The sequence below is a fragment of the Delphinus delphis genome, chromosome 21, assembly GCF_949987515.2.
Source record: "Delphinus delphis chromosome 21, mDelDel1.2, whole genome shotgun sequence".
Lineage (NCBI taxonomy): Eukaryota > Metazoa > Chordata > Mammalia > Artiodactyla > Delphinidae > Delphinus > Delphinus delphis.
Genome location: NC_082703.1, coordinates 29,816,871 through 29,832,404, shown reverse-complemented (window position 1 = coordinate 29,832,404; position 15,534 = coordinate 29,816,871). Strand labels below are relative to the sequence as shown.

General features: G+C 40.7%; 1 protein-coding gene across 6 annotated transcripts in view; it reads right to left on the bottom strand.

Moving 5' to 3' along the window:
* The window catches only part of WDR17 (WD repeat domain 17), a 79,441-nt gene extending 76,255 nt beyond the window's left edge, over positions 1–3,186 (bottom strand). For 5 of the 6 annotated variants that reach the window (XR_009517896.1, XM_060001328.1, XM_060001327.1 and 2 more), the window contains exon 1: positions 3,068–3,186. The gene's annotated coding sequence lies outside the window, so the exon portion shown is untranslated. The remainder of the gene's footprint in view (positions 1–3,067) is intronic. The other variant, XM_060001323.1, reaches the window with a different exon arrangement.
* Positions 3,187–15,534: the final 12,348 nt, after the last annotated feature.

The following is a 15,534-nucleotide window of genomic DNA, read 5'->3' as shown; positions in this document are numbered from 1 at the left end:
ACTTCCAGAATTTTAGGAGATAATTAGGCTACTAAATCAATGTTGTAAGTACCTGTAAAGTAATAAAAAAGTAAGCCTTTATCATTATTAAAAAAAATTATCTCACTCAAGTAGCTGATAATGTGATATCTAGATGCACGTGCCACCTGTGGCTCCAATTCCAGGTTGCTTTTTTTTTTTTTAACAAAGTCTAGCCTATTTCAAGTTATATTTGTTTAGTCATTGAGATCAAGTAAAAACAACCTGAAACTTGTCTCCTCATGTGACAGCCCATGTTTTACCATGAGAAGTTTTGAAATTCTTCTAGTCAGTCATGATGGGATTTTTTTCCCTTTCAATACACAAAGGCAAAGGTCAAAGTTGATCATTTTAGTGTATTTCTCTACCAATTTTTATAACCGAAGTTACAAGTCCTTCTTGAACAGTAACAGTAACCTCAAGCAAGAGGAAGCTTTTCCTTTAGGATCTGTTTCTCTACAGAGTAAATTCTTTGGGGAATTTCTAAGATTCTCTCCGGGTATCCATATCTAATTTCTTGCTCATCAATCTCCAAGGAACAGTCTCATCAACAGTGAGAGAATCATCTCCACGTGATTATCATAGAACACAGCATGGTCTTGGATGCTGAAAAATGCCAGCCACTCTTGGTCTAATATATGTTTCTCACATGAAAGAAAAGGAGGTGTCAGTTAGTAAGAAATGCCTCCCAATCTCCTAATATGATTTCTATGGATTATAATATTCTCAGTAAGATCTCTGTTCCTGAAGACACACTGGAAGCTACATACATAATTTCACTTTAATATTTCAATCTGCTACATGGAATAGATACAAAATACAAGATGAGATAATTCAGCAATTGCAGAAAGTAGTAGTAATGTTTGTATACTCATCATTACCATGAATGGCTGGGTAAACACGTTATTCAGTAATCTGGTAAACCATTACCTTTCTTGCATATTAGATCTGATTTTGAATAAATTCTGGAATACAGGAAGGACATGTGAATCCTTCCAAATTGTTTGAATTTCATTTTAGTCTTCATTACAGAGTTTAGGCAAGCAAAATTACGTAGTATGGAGAATTTGTACATATTTTATTGACAGGGACATCTAATCAGTCATGTTGGACTTCCAGTATCTACTGGGGCAAAAGAAACAAACAAACATACTCTTACTCTTCTCTGAGCAATATAAAAGCTGCTGCAGCTCACCCATGCTCAGGCTAAGGGCTGCAGGGTAGAGTCCACAGAACACAACAAAAAACACTCTAGCCCTAGAAGTCCGTCTACTGGGAGCAGAGGAATTTAAAAACATTATTTTCTAAGCTAAATTGATTTGCAGCTTTCGAATATATAGGATTATTGTGTGAGTAGTAACAAAAGTTTTTAGTACAGCAATATTTAATCATTAAAGATAAAAAGAATGAAGAATTTCAAACTTTTAAGTAAATATATCTTTTTTTTTTCAGAGATACCCACAGTTCTTTAAGTATTCCTATTACTATCAACATAGGGAAAATCAGCTCAATATAAGTAGCAAAATTCAACTAGCCATTTTAATATAGAGTAAGTTTGTGGAGCTCACTTAAGAAGTATATGAGTTTTCTTTCCATTGGGCCCTTTCAAACAAGCCTTGGTTTATTCCAGTGGAGCAAACTTCCCAGGAACTCTCAATGCAATGACCTAAACCTAGCATTTGTAACATTAATCTCTAAACTATCACCTAAAGCACGGTTCCCCAAACTCTGATGAATTAACTGACAACTTTTCAAAGGCATTTAATTACTGTATTTAATTTTAGATCACAGAACAGGAAAGACTGTCAGACTTATTTCTCAGATCTCTGCCTTCACACAGGTAGGATGTGACCATGCTCACTTTCTTGCACACTTAGGCCAGTGAGGCAGAATCTCAACAGGATGTAAGAGAGCTTTTCTGCAGGGGCTGTCCACACCACAAGCCCAGAATCAGCTCCACTAATGCCAATAAGAGGGAGACAACATAACACCCAAGGCCATGCTGTGTTCTATGATAATCTCACCAAGACTATCCTCTCACTGTTGATGAGCCTAGGAGATTTGTGAGCAAGAAATCAGATATGAAAACCTGGAGAGAATCTTTGAAATTCCCCAAAGAATTTACTGTTAGAGAAACAAACCCTAAAGGGAAAGCTTCTTCTCACTTGAGGTGACTTAAAATGTTCGAGGACTCGTATTTTCGGTTATAAAAATTGGAAGGGAAATGAGTTTCTCCGAAGGGTATCTATTTCTGAAATACTCAGACAATGAAAGAAATGTAATCTCTCTCTTCAAACCATTGTTGGAGACTTTTAAATAAAAAAAGTCAACAAATACATATACAAATGGACATGGAAGTTACAAAACAAGGGTGCTTTACTTCTGATACATGATCCAAGGCATCACTAAACTTCATTCAAATCAACTGCTTTTACTTAATATAGTAAAAAAAAAAAAAAAGTCAGCTCCAATGCTTGCTCCTTTTAATATCTGCATGCAAAAAAGTAAGTCTGGGTTTGTTAGCTTCTGAAAAATAGGAAAGATTATATTTTTAAGATTCGCTTAGCACACAGTGCGCCTCTGAGATTCAATACTGTCTTTTTTCTGGGACGCGCTTCCCTTTGACCCCAGGGTTTCTTGCCGCAGCCTGAGTACGAAGGCCACCTTCAGGGGGGCGGGGGTCCTTACAGAAGCGCCCGTGGGCACAGTAACGAGAGCGACAATCTAGACTCTGTACGCACTGAGGCTGAATAAGCTTAAAACATAAGGCAGTGTCCCCGGTCAGGGTCGCAGGTGACACTCCAGGGGCAGTTCAGAGGCGCAAGGGCTGCTGCTGCTTCTGCTGCGTCCCGTCGTCGGCCGGTGAGCGGCGCGGGCGCTCGGGGCCTCATCGCCCGCCAAGCCCCACAGGACGCGCGCACGCGGGTCCGCGACCGTCGCGGGGGCGGGCGGACCCCCACCAGCCCCGCGACGCCCCATCGCTCGAAGATCGCCCTCCTCCGGCCCGCGTCCGCCTGCGTCTCTCGCCCTGCGGCCCGTAGGCCCCTACCTGCAGGACGAGGCGACCGCAGCGGCGGACAGCGGAAGGTGCTGAAGCGGGCGCGGCGGCCGGACCCGACCCGCACCGTCCTCTCCTCCTGCGCCGCAGGCTCCGAGGCTGCGCTGCCGGGCCGCGGGGTCTGAAGGGCGCGGAGGCGGGCTCCGCAAGCCTGGCAGCGCGCGCGGCACTCCGGGTCCCGCTCCGAGCCCCACGTGACAGCCACACTGGCCGCTGATTGGAGCGCCTGGGGAGAGGCGGGGGCGGCCCCTGACCCCCGGAGACTGTGCGCGCCCAGGTGGTTACCTGGCAACCGGGAGTCGGTTCTGAAGTTGTGGTTCCCAGGCCCTGGGTTAGGCTTCAGCAGAGTTTACAGGGAGGCTGAAAGTGGAGGAAAGAACAGTGAACCGCCAGCGTTCTCACCACCTAACAGATTCCGCACACCGGGTTTGCACTTTCTAGGAAAATGAGTCAAGTATACAATAAATAAATCACCCCATCTTCTTGAGGAGCCTGAGGGAGGGAGTTGAGCCTCCTTCAGAGTCTAGGCTACACTAGCCTTGATGCTCACCTGGAAGGTGAGTACAGAATGCGGTCTCTTCTGCACTTCGTTGTCGTCTGATTGGGCTCAAGAAGCTCTGTGCAAAACTCCTATGAATGCGATTTGTCTCTGTTGGTGGATTTGTATGTAGTTAATACACCTGCCCTCAAAGTGTGCAAACTGACATTTTCCTTGTGGAATCTGGTTGAATGGAAATGGCACTGTCATTCATATTTCCTTCTTCGTATCTCTGAAATATCTTCACTACCAATGACCTTTATCAAACACCCAGGAGAAAATAAACCTTCATATACTCGGAATATGTGTTTAATAACATTTACTGAGCTCTAATTATATGTCAGACTCTGAATAGTTAATAAATTTTTTGGTTTTTTAATAGCATTTTTCAGATCTTTTAAAAAATTAATTAATTAATTAATTTCTTCATTTTTGGCTGCCTTGGGTCTTCGTTGCTGCGCGCGGGCTTTCTTTAGTTGCGGTGAGCAGGCGCTACTCTTCGTTGCGGTGCGCGGGTTTCTCATTGTGGTGGCTTCTCTTGTTGCGGAGCACGGGCTCTAGGCGCGCTGGCCTTCAGTAGTTGTGGCTCTTGGGCTCTAGAGCGCAGGCTCCGTAGTTGTGGCGCACGGGCTTAGTTGTTTGGCGGCATATGGGATCTTCCCGGACCAGGGCTCGAACCCGTGTCCCCTGCATCGGCAGGAGGATTCTTAACCACTTTGCCACCCGAGAAGCCCCTGAATAGTTAGTAAATTATGGTTTGCCCCAACTGGCCAACCAGCGAAACTCCCTGGACGTAATTCTGACCCTCCTATGCCATACACTTTTTTTTTTTTCATACACTTTTTTCTTACAAAGTATTCTGTGCAGACTGTTCCCTATCACGGCACTTAGCATTCTGTTTTGCAAATTAAAATTGACTTAAAAGTTACCTCTCCACATAGACAAACTTGTCAAAAGCTAGAATCAGTTCTTACAGGTCTGTTCTCTGCATTCTAATAAAGTGGCTGATGAATAGCAGATCTTCAATAAATGTTGGATGAATGGATGGATAAATAAAAAATTAAGCACATAATCTACCAGAGAAAGTATAGAGGACAACACCTAAATATATGTGGTGTGTTAAGTCCTAAAGTAGGGTTATATAAAAGTTCTGCGAGATAATTTCAGATGAGGGAAGGAGAAAATTTTCTTTGTTTTCAGAGTAACTCTCAAGAAGGGTGATATTTGGACAGGAACTTAAGAAACAAATAGATTTCACCTGTTGGAAAAAAGGACTGGACATACTATGCATCAGGAACAGCATGGCCAAAAGCACAAAATGGGGAAAATGCATGATTGATTTAACTAATTTTGACTTGTTTGCATTCTCTGGAGGAGGTGAAGGTCAGTATCTAAAGAGAAGAGGAGGGAAAGAAATTGGCAAAAGATTAAACTGAAAAAATAATAAAACCAGATTTAAGAAGACATTGGACTCCCTGATTAGGTTAGCCCTTAGACCTTAACCCCTAAAACCAGAGCTTTTTCTTGAGAAAAGATACCTTACAAATGTTGGGGGTACATAAGGGTGCAGAGAAATGAAAAGCATGATGGAGTAGGGAAAGATGCTGATGGCCTGAATTAAGATGATGAAAATAAGAATGATGGAGGGGAGATGGAAAGAAACATTTCTGGGAAAATAGACTGTCATTTTCATTTATGATCAGATATTTATTCGGTACAGTGTCAACAATAAACATGAAGAGAAAAGGTTGTCAAAGACCCAATGTCTAGCTTGTTCCATCAAAGTCTTTTACAACTAATTGGTTCATAATTGTTTCAACTCTCCAGTTAAGAATCAGAAAACCAAATGACACATTAGAAAATACCTGGTTATGCATTCACAATTGAAAGATGAAGGTCTTGAGGCCTGGAAAGTTCTAGAATTTGTCAAGATCCTACAGCTATATTAGCAGCAGGATTGATATCATGATCCCAGACTCCCAATTCAGTACCCTCCTCCCTTTACCATGATTTGGTTCACAAGTTTTGAAAGGGAGGTTTAAACAATCACAGATATAGTTAGATCCAGAACCCAAAGAAATAGGATAACCTAATTTCTAAGGAAAACATCTTTTTACTGAGATTTTCATTCTTTTATTCAACAAATATTTAATGTGATGCTCTCATCTCACAACCAAAAAAGTCAGACACTCAGGCTGACAGTTTCAGGGCAATCATTAGTTCTTAGCTAGAAGAGGGATTAGGGGAATCAATTGATTCTAGTCAATCAGTCTTCAAGGGTAGACATGTTCTGTGAGAGCAGTGGCTTTGAAAAGGTGTTCCAGGCCATTTAATGTGACAGGTGCATTTTTTGTGGATAGTCTAAAAAAAAAAAAAGCAACCAGGTAGAAATTCTTGAACTTAAATTTTAGGAAAATTTAGCTAAAAGGGCTTTAGATTCACCTAAGTGAAAAGCTTTCTCACACTATTTTTAATGTAAAAATGGTAAGAGAACAGAAATAAGCATGACAAAAAAAAGCGATCAAACTGATATGCAGTAAACACGTAGAGAACTAAATACTTAGAGACTTACTGTGTATAAAAACACTGGCTGAAACCAGATTGCACTGGCTTGAGAGAGACAGCTGTCATAGTTTTCAGGGTTTCAGCAACCCATTGCTGTAAGAGCTCTTATTAAAATTAAGTGATATAAACTTATAATTTTAAAATGTTATTAAAAACAAATACTCAAAGCTCATCACTTTCTAATTATTTTTAGTATTTTATCTGTATCTATGTTATTGATGTTATTTATGTCTATTATGTCTATTTATGTCTAAGTCTGCATGGTGGAAATACTATATAATATTGTATATTTCTTCCCAACTCGTCATTCCATGATGTGATATTGGATGCTTGAAACTAGCCAAAATCAGTGTATTTACAATCCCCAAGTCAGCAAATGCTGCAAATCAGGCCGTGATTCATGGTTTTGTTGACTGTCTAGACCTACACTGTCTAATAAAGTAGCTACTAGCAGCATGTGGGTTTTTTTAATTAATTAAAATTAAAAAGAATGAAAAGTTTAGCTCCTCAGTTGCAGTAGACACATTTCAAGTGCTCAACAGTGAGTGTGGTTAAGTGGCTTCTGTATTAAACAGCACGGGTAAAGAACATTTTCATTATCACAGAAAGTTCTGTTGGTAAGTGCTGGTTTATTTCCAGAGTCAGAAAACTGTTCCTGGAAAGAGTCAGAGAGTAAACATCAATATTTTAGGCTTTGCAAACCATACAGCCTCCATCTCAACTCCTCAGTTCTGCTGTTGTAGCTTGAAAGCAGACGACAAGACATAAATAAATAGGTGTGCTGTGTCCCCAAAAAACTTATTTATGAAAACAAGCTGTATTTGACCAAACAAGTTATTTGCCAATCCCTGGTATAAACTTAAGGAAATGATGGAGAAAATATTAATAACGCAATTCAACTGTAAAGTATGATATGCCTATAGTTATTACAATATAAATAGCAAAAAAATTCGAGGGACACTGCTTCTAATATTCAAAACCTATTATGCAAAGACGTTGGTAAGGTAACAACTAAATAAAAAGCCTTCATTGTTGCCCTGTTGACTCATTAGCATAAACAAAAATATCGATCAGCATCAAAGCACTATGTTCATTTGTCTATTGCAACTGTCATTCAGCTACAAATAGAAGAGTTTGGCAAAAATTCAGAAAGAATTCTGTGAAAATCAATTAGCTATATGGAATATAAAATACAATATTGCATTATTATATGTAAACATGCAACACAACCTTTATCTCAGCAAAATCTGTAATAAACTTGTGTACATATATGTACACATTGTTTTATTCAGAGCACTGGTTGTTAAACATTCATTAGCACACCACTAAGAAGTACTTAAATGTGTCTAAAAATGTGACACAGGGTGCATTATGATTCTTGGTGTTTCTAAAGCCATCAATCTATCTATCCATTGATTTGTCTTTATTTCTGTTTACCTATCATAACCTTGAAAATGTGCCACTCATCTCCAGCTGTAGGAAACATCAAAGATAGATGACCTCAGGTGTTGTGCTCTGAATCCAGCACCACTGGGTCTGGCCAAAGCTGCACTTTACCATATGTACATTGTCTCTCAATAATTACTGTTTCATCTTGGCAAATGACTGCCTCCAGTTAACATTAAAATATCCCCATAGTGTACAATTGGCCCATCAGACTGAAAGAAAATTAGGTGAATACATTTTTTATTTTAAATGGAAGATGCTTTTTGAACATATATTTGCAGTGAGTATTGGGAGTTAATAGAAACTAGGCAAAATAATTCTTGTTTGCTTGGACAGCTTAGCTTATATCCTTAATGTTGCCATGAGCTTATACCCTTAATTTTACCATGATCCTCTTAAATAATATGTTTTTGGCTTATTGTATCCCAAATGGAAATCTTTTTTGGTATAAGATACAGGCAAATGTTATCTGAGATACTATAACTCTCTAAATCTAAAATTTCCTTAATATGGGCATTCCATTCCTGTGTGTGCGTTGCATATACATAACTATGTATCTAAATAAAATGTATCAAAGCTTTATAAAGAGCACTGAAGAAGCGTACATATGAGACTGACACAGTGCAACAGACAAAGCTGAGACAAAATAAAGCAAGGTTGAGACTTCTGGTTATGGAAAATATGCCTTAGATCATCTTGCTGTGAAAACAAGACAAGATGTTGTTGCTATGAGTGGGAGTCCCACATGATGCAATTTGCCAAAAATATCTCAGAAGACTTTGGGCCCCTAAAACAAAGCTTTTTGTTCTGGGGATGACTGCCAAAAACTTATCTTTAATCCACAATTTTAATCTTCTAGTGACACCAGGATGAAGAGCACTTAATCATTTTTCACATGTTTTTAAAATTCTTAAGATCATCTACAATAATACGTGAAAATCTAGCATTTATAAAATCTTGTTCAGTGCGTGGCCAAATTTCCTTTGGCTATGCTTTTTGAAAGCAGTCGTAAAATTAAACCTTAGAGGATTTCTTCTGTGTTACTGTATTTTTAATCCTAGCCATCTTGCCAAAAGGAAAAAAAAAAAGAGAAAAGAAAAATCTCTGAATATATATTTTATGAAATATGAAAATAATATGTTACATTGTGATTTTCCAGAGGGAAAACTTATAAACTGGTTGATTTTATGGCCTAAAAAAATTTTTCTAAGGAGCACAACAGTTTAATAAAGAGTATGTCCTATTTTTTTTTTTTGCATGTTGTTTTTCCACACTCCCTTGTCCCTATGCCACTCTGATTCCACAACTACATTATAGTTTTAGGTTTTTTAGAGATGAAAGAGGAATAAGAAAGCAATGGATCCAAATTCTCTTCTGGAGATGTTAATATTGAAAAACTTTTTTCTCAGAAGGAGAGTGTGGACAAAGTAATTAAGTAAATAAGCAAGTCAATCTGGAATGTCTATTAAGCATGTCGGTGAACATCTAATACTTACCACTTACATAAATTGTTCTGTTAAATGAATGTTAAAAATTTTTAATTTATGGTTGATAAAGTAATATTTTTAAAGACGGTTATATTTAGCTTTTCAAACCTTTGCATTGCATAATGCTTTATTTTTATGTTGAAACTTGAGGCAAGATCCTTAGGGATTAATTTGTAGGTATTCTCGAACTCTCTAATTGCCAGAGTGTTTTAGTATCATTGCTTTTGGTGTACAAATGGATTTCCCCCTCTAGTTCATGAAAACACAATTAAATTTTGAGAAGCGTGTTGTTCAATCATATGCCGTTTCCCCAGTTACAAGCATTTTACTAGTATAGAAGGGAACCAGGCAGATGTTATAACCAGTTCAAAAAAAATTCAGAATTAATGTATATGGTGAGTAAAGGAATATTGAAATGACTTTCAAATGGAAGCAGAAATTGTGTTTCTGGGAAAGAGGAAGAAGTCAACTGAATCTTTGCCAGATAGAACAGAATTTACATATCTATCAGTTACTTACAATTTAAAAGAGAAGTGCAAAACAGCGCACAGACCATGAATAGGGTTGGAATTGGGCAGCCAGAAGGAGGGGCGATAGTCAACGCATGAATTTCCACTGGCTTTTCAACAGTTGTGCGGGTGATATTTAGGGACCTAGCTTTGTGTACATAATACACTCATTGAGATGACAGATATGTAGACTTTAAACTTAATCAACGTGATTGATTCCTAACATCACATGTAGGTTCACTGGGGGAAAAAAAGATAATCTCTGGCTATAAGAGAACTGAAATAATGCTTAGCTTAAAATAGCATACGCATCGGCATGATTATAAACTAGAATTATCTAATAGATATCATTAAAAGAGGTTTTTAGTCTATCAAGTCACCACCGCTTTTCCTAAATCTTTATTGTCAAATTTACAGCGGTTCATAGCTGAGATTTTTTTGGTGATGGGAACAGAGGGAGTGTATTATGATTATATATAATGGGAAAAGTATTAATCTCTGAATACTGAAAAATCTTGATGATTTTTTGCTTGGTTAAGGTATGGAGTTTAAAAATAAAGCTTCTGACATTATCTGAAAGAGTATACGTATTGTCTTAACAGGACAATCCTAATTTTTCTGATGATTTTTGTGACAATTTTGAGTTGCCACTAGGTGGCACTGCTGCATCCTTAGTCAATGTAGCGGTTGATTCCTCTTCCACCCCGAAGGCCGTGCAAGTTCTGTGAGGCCGGGCTCGACTTCTAGTCCCTTCTCTCGCTTCTGTTTGCTTGCTCGTTAAGTTCCACTCGAAGCAACAATCAGATACAACTTGTTGCTTGTTCAGCCCTGAGATGATATATTGATTCTGATAACTGTGATCCTACTTAGTTACTTGAGGACAAAGCAATGTAAGCTAAGCATTCGTCTTCCTCTCTCCCAGGGGCCAACTGGCTCGGCGTTGTGTGTATCTGTAAAGCAGTGGGTCATACCTACGTCCCTGCTACGTCGCCCACCTGGCAGCTCTCCTCCCACCGCCTGCCGCTGCACCGTGGTCACTGAGATGCACAGGCATGGGTCCCTGACGGGATGCCCTCCTCCTCTGAACGCGGCAGCAGGAGGGCGAATACTCAGCACCCTCAGTTCCTCTGATCTTTCCATCCCTTCACACTCCCCATCAGCAGCGCCCAATGCTGAAAGGTAGAGCAGACTTTCTGAAGGGCTGGGGTAACTAACCCAGGAGCTGTCATGCAGGAGGAGAGCAACTTCAGACAACACGCTAAAGGTGCCTTTTCTCACCACCCAGAGGAAAATTGCCCAAGATCTTAAGTTACAACTTTTGCAGGGTTAGGGTTTTGAGTGATGGGCACACTGAAGCTCCTGACCTTGACGCTCCTTCCTCAGTACTGACTACTTCCTAAAACCCGCGTGAAAATTGAAAAAAAATGATTTCCTTGCAAGTCTGTGTGTGAGAGTGGCACAGCTCTAACGCAGCCACTTTTTAATGGTGTCCAAGTGGTTTACAATAGCTAAGCATCTTTGAAACCACGTATCAGTTAGATCCGTGCTTTTCAAGATTTTCAGCTAAGAAAAAAAAAGGAGCATGAACCAGGGGGTTCTGTGACTATAACACTTTTTGGAAGTTTCAAAGTATATTAGAAATTAATGAGAATTTCACGTTCTATGCCATAAAAATGTCTCCATATTTTTAATTGACAAATATTTTTAATTTATGAAATACGTTTTTAATAAAAATTTACTATTCACTAAAACTGAGGTTTCAGGAAGACGATTCTCGCTTTTTTTCTGGAACCTTGAATGTACCCCTAAGGTGAAAAACCAGCCATCCTGGTTTGCCTGGAACTACAGTGTTTCCTGCGACACAAAACTTTCAGGGCTAAAACCAGAGCAGTTCTGGGCAAACGGGGATGGTTGCCTACCTTATATGTGACTTTGAGAAGCACAGATAGGACAGGGGTTAACATCGTTTAGGAAGAGGGATCCTAAAAATTCTGCCTAGCATCCCTTCCCTATTACGATAGCAATTACATCCTGCTTTTTTGGTATGTGATCTCCGCCCTCTCCCCTGCCTCAGCGTGGGCACATGAGTTCAGCTGTCCACCTAGAGTGCCCTGACCTCTCCCCACCATGCTTGGACCCAGTCCTTGTTAATAAGAGCACTTCGCTTCCTGCCCACAGCGATTGGTGCAAGCAGGGTCAGGGGACCCAGAAAAGACTTGAGACGGGTACTTGGAGATGGTGAGATGGAGACGGTGAGAGAAAGGCTTTCTTCTGATAGGGTTGCTAAATCAGGAGGATAGAGAAGGAGCTATCTTGATTCACATGAAAAGAAAAGAAAAAAAATCATTGCATGAAGAATGGAGGCAAGAGGGTTTACCCAGAGCCAAGAAACCCAAGACTTGATTTATTTATTTGAGCTCCTGCGTCAAGTCATGCCTAAAGCTGGACCCATTTCTAGGCTTTAAACCCTACAAGCCAATACATTACTTTTTAGCTTCAGCTAGTATAATTGGATGTATATAATTAGCAATGGAAGGAATCCTAAGACACATGCTGAATTTATTTTTCCTCAGTTTACAGAAGCAAAATTAAATATAGCCTCTTGAAGATTCAGGCTTCATAGCACATGATTCCCCTGTGCCTTGAGGCCGTATTCCTCCAAGGAGCCTGTGAAGGGTAGGAGGGGCGGAGTGAGGGGGATGGGAAAGCTAACCGTCAGCTGAGACTCCAGGGGGCAAGCCGTGTGCAATGCCCGTCAATGAGGGCTTGGAAATCTGCAGGTCTGCTTCAGCAGGGGGTGGCGCCAGGTGTGCCAAAGATGGGTGCAAAATGGTTCCAAGGAAAAGCAACATGGGAGATTTGCTACGCGGAGCAGGGCCCTAACTGATTGAGTACGGTGCTGTCTAAGTCCTCAGGGGAGAGTGAGAGGTAGACCAAGATAGGAATCAGTCCTACAGCCTAGGACCGACATCATGAGGAACCAGGCTCAGAGACTCTGGATAAGCCCGAAGATCAGAAGAGACTGGCCTGAGGAAGGGAAGGTAGGACCGTGAGAGCCTCTTTTCTTGAGGGAGGATTGGTTTGGTATTTGAATGCGGAAAAAGCCCAAGGAGGGGACCAGCAGCTGCAACCCTAAGACGCTGGAGAAGGCAAAGACCTAGAAGTGCAAAACATGGAAAAGAGGGCGGTTTTAATGATAGCTTCCTAAACTGTAATTCCCAGAAAAATGTTATCTTTACAACTGAATTCGAATTCTAGTGATTTTTCGTAAAAATAACTTTTTGTCTGTATGCTCATTCCCCATGTTGAAACTCCACTCTCCGTTTGGACATGTATGTTTACTGGAAATTTACAATTCCACCTGTGAACTCATTTCTATAAGCCTTGAAGCCACAACTGAAGAGCTGCCTCTCTATCCCTCTTCTCCTGTGCTTTCCTTAACTTAAAAAGAAAAAAGCTCAGTTCACAGAGCCGTGAAACATGAAAAGAAACAAACTCGATTACCGTTGTGAACAAGCAAGCATAAACAAGCTATTCCAAACGTTTTCACTGCCTGAGATTTAAACGCCGCTCCTTTGAGGTTGGGTTTCCACGTATGTACTGGGACCGTCAAGTCAAAAATTTTATCGTTTCATAGATGTTTTAATGAAATAAAAGGGCATCTAAGAATAACCTGAAGCATTAAATGCTTTCATTCTATCTCCCTGGTTTTTAACAAAACAAAAATGCAGGTCTAATTTATTTCATGTCATTAAAAGGCTTAAAAGTTCTCCACTGACCCTCTGCTCCCAGGTATATCAGCACAACACACTTAGCAGCCTTGCTGTCTTCACCTCAGGGTGTCCTCCCTTTCCCTTTTCTTTCCCTCTCCCCACCCCTATCCTGAGAATCTGAGTGTTGTAGAGGGAAAAATGAATATATTGGTGTCCCTGACTTTCTGGAGTTCTTTTTCACTCAGAGGAGACGGTGACATGCATAAAAATGCCAGCATTTTTTGAAGCCTTTGCTCTCTATTTATATGACTGTCTGGGTTTTATATGTCAGTCTTCCTTTCCATTCGCTGATGTGTTGAATACTTTAGCTCCCAGCACAAGGTCTTCCCCTCTAGTCCTTCTTCTAAAATCAGGGAGCTCAACATCCTTTCGGGTGGCCTGTGCAGCAGTCAGGACTCTCAGCCCGTCACATTCACCTCCGACCTTTTGCTCTAGTGCCCTCAGCTCTGCACTCAATGCATCTTTGGGTCATCAGCGTTAAGACTGGAACTCTGAAGGGTCTAAGCTAACCAGCTGGCCCGCCAGTCTTATGTCCGTACATGTGATGTTTCATTGTCTGTGTTAACTTGGCTGGGCAAGGGTGTGACTGGAGAGCTGGTGAAACATCATTTCTGAGTGTGTCTGTGGTGGGGCTCCTGGAAGAAATTAGCATTTGATTCAGTAAACTGAATAAAGAAGATCCTCCCTCCCCAATATGGGTGGACATCATCCAGTCCACTGAGGCACCTAATACACCAAAAAGACAGAGGAGGGGCGAATTCTATCTCTCTGATGGAGCTGGGAAGCCTGTCTTCTCCTGCCCTCGTACATTAGTGCAGGTTCTCAGGCCTGTGGGCTCTGGGATGGGCACTGTTGGTTCCTCTGATTGTCAGGGCCTCAGGCTTGGACTGAAACGCATGACCAGCTTTCCTAGGCCCCCAGCTTGCAGACAGCAGATTGTGGGCCGTTCAGCTCCTGCATCATGTGAGCCAATCCCTCAAAGCAAATCTTTTTCTACATATGTATCTATATATATCCCATTAGTCCTGTTTCTCTGGAGACTCCTAATCCATCATGTGTGTGTGTGTGTGTGTGTGTGTGTGTACAGAAACATGAAACTCTGGATCAGGGAACAGAACTTTCATGTACTCACAGAACATCTGTCCCCCACACCCCAATTCCCCATGGCGAGACAAGGCAAGAGGCAGACTTATCTGTGTCTGCAGGGGTTTGTATCACAGCAGAGAAACTGAAATCATGAAACCCAGAGTTTATATTGGAACTGCTGGCATATCTTCCCAACCTCCCCTCTGGAGACAGAGAGAGAGAGAGAGAAAGACACTTTGTTTTTCACTCTGGAATATAAACGGATCCTCTCTTGGGGGAGGATGGGAAGGTCTTTACTGGAATGTAGGAAATTGACTCTGGGGGAAGCAAGAAAGCTATCTTTAAATTTTATTATTCATAAAATGTGAACAGTTGTCTCTGGGGAAGAGGAGACATTCTGTATCTTTATAGTATGTCAACTTCCATTGTTCAGAAAATCCTGGCCATGTAGGAACATGTAGAAATTCAGGAAGGATTGTCTTCTTGCAATCTATACCTACACGACCTCTAAAATCTCCACACCGAACATCTCAGTTTCTGACTACCTGCTCGTGTTTTTCTAGCTCACTTATTCCAGTACCCAGACTCTAACAGACTCTAATTCTTGCCTTCTTTAAGATATCTAATTCACTTTTTGATTTGTTTGTTTATTTATTTTTCAGTCATCCGACCCACCATCTGCTACTTTCACTTCCCTTTTAACTCAGCCTAAATTTCATGTCCCATTAGTATCGTTAGTATCAGTGGCCTGAGAATTCCCTTAGTCCCAGGCAAACCAAGATGGTTAGTGGAATTTATCACCAAGAACTAGCTACGATAACAAAAACAGCACAATGGTTGCAAAGCCTCAGCATTCCAATTAAGCTTTTGGAAAACGAGAAGGAAAGGAGAGATTTGAGTCATAATTTCACTAAAATGCTTTTTTTGTGAAGTATCAAGGCCGGTTCTGTTTGAAGATCCACAATCCATCCATGTGGTTAGGCTGACCCCTGTTGGGGATGGGCTCTCAACCACAGTCACTTGAGAGGTGATCAGCGAGCTGCCTTTTTCTTTT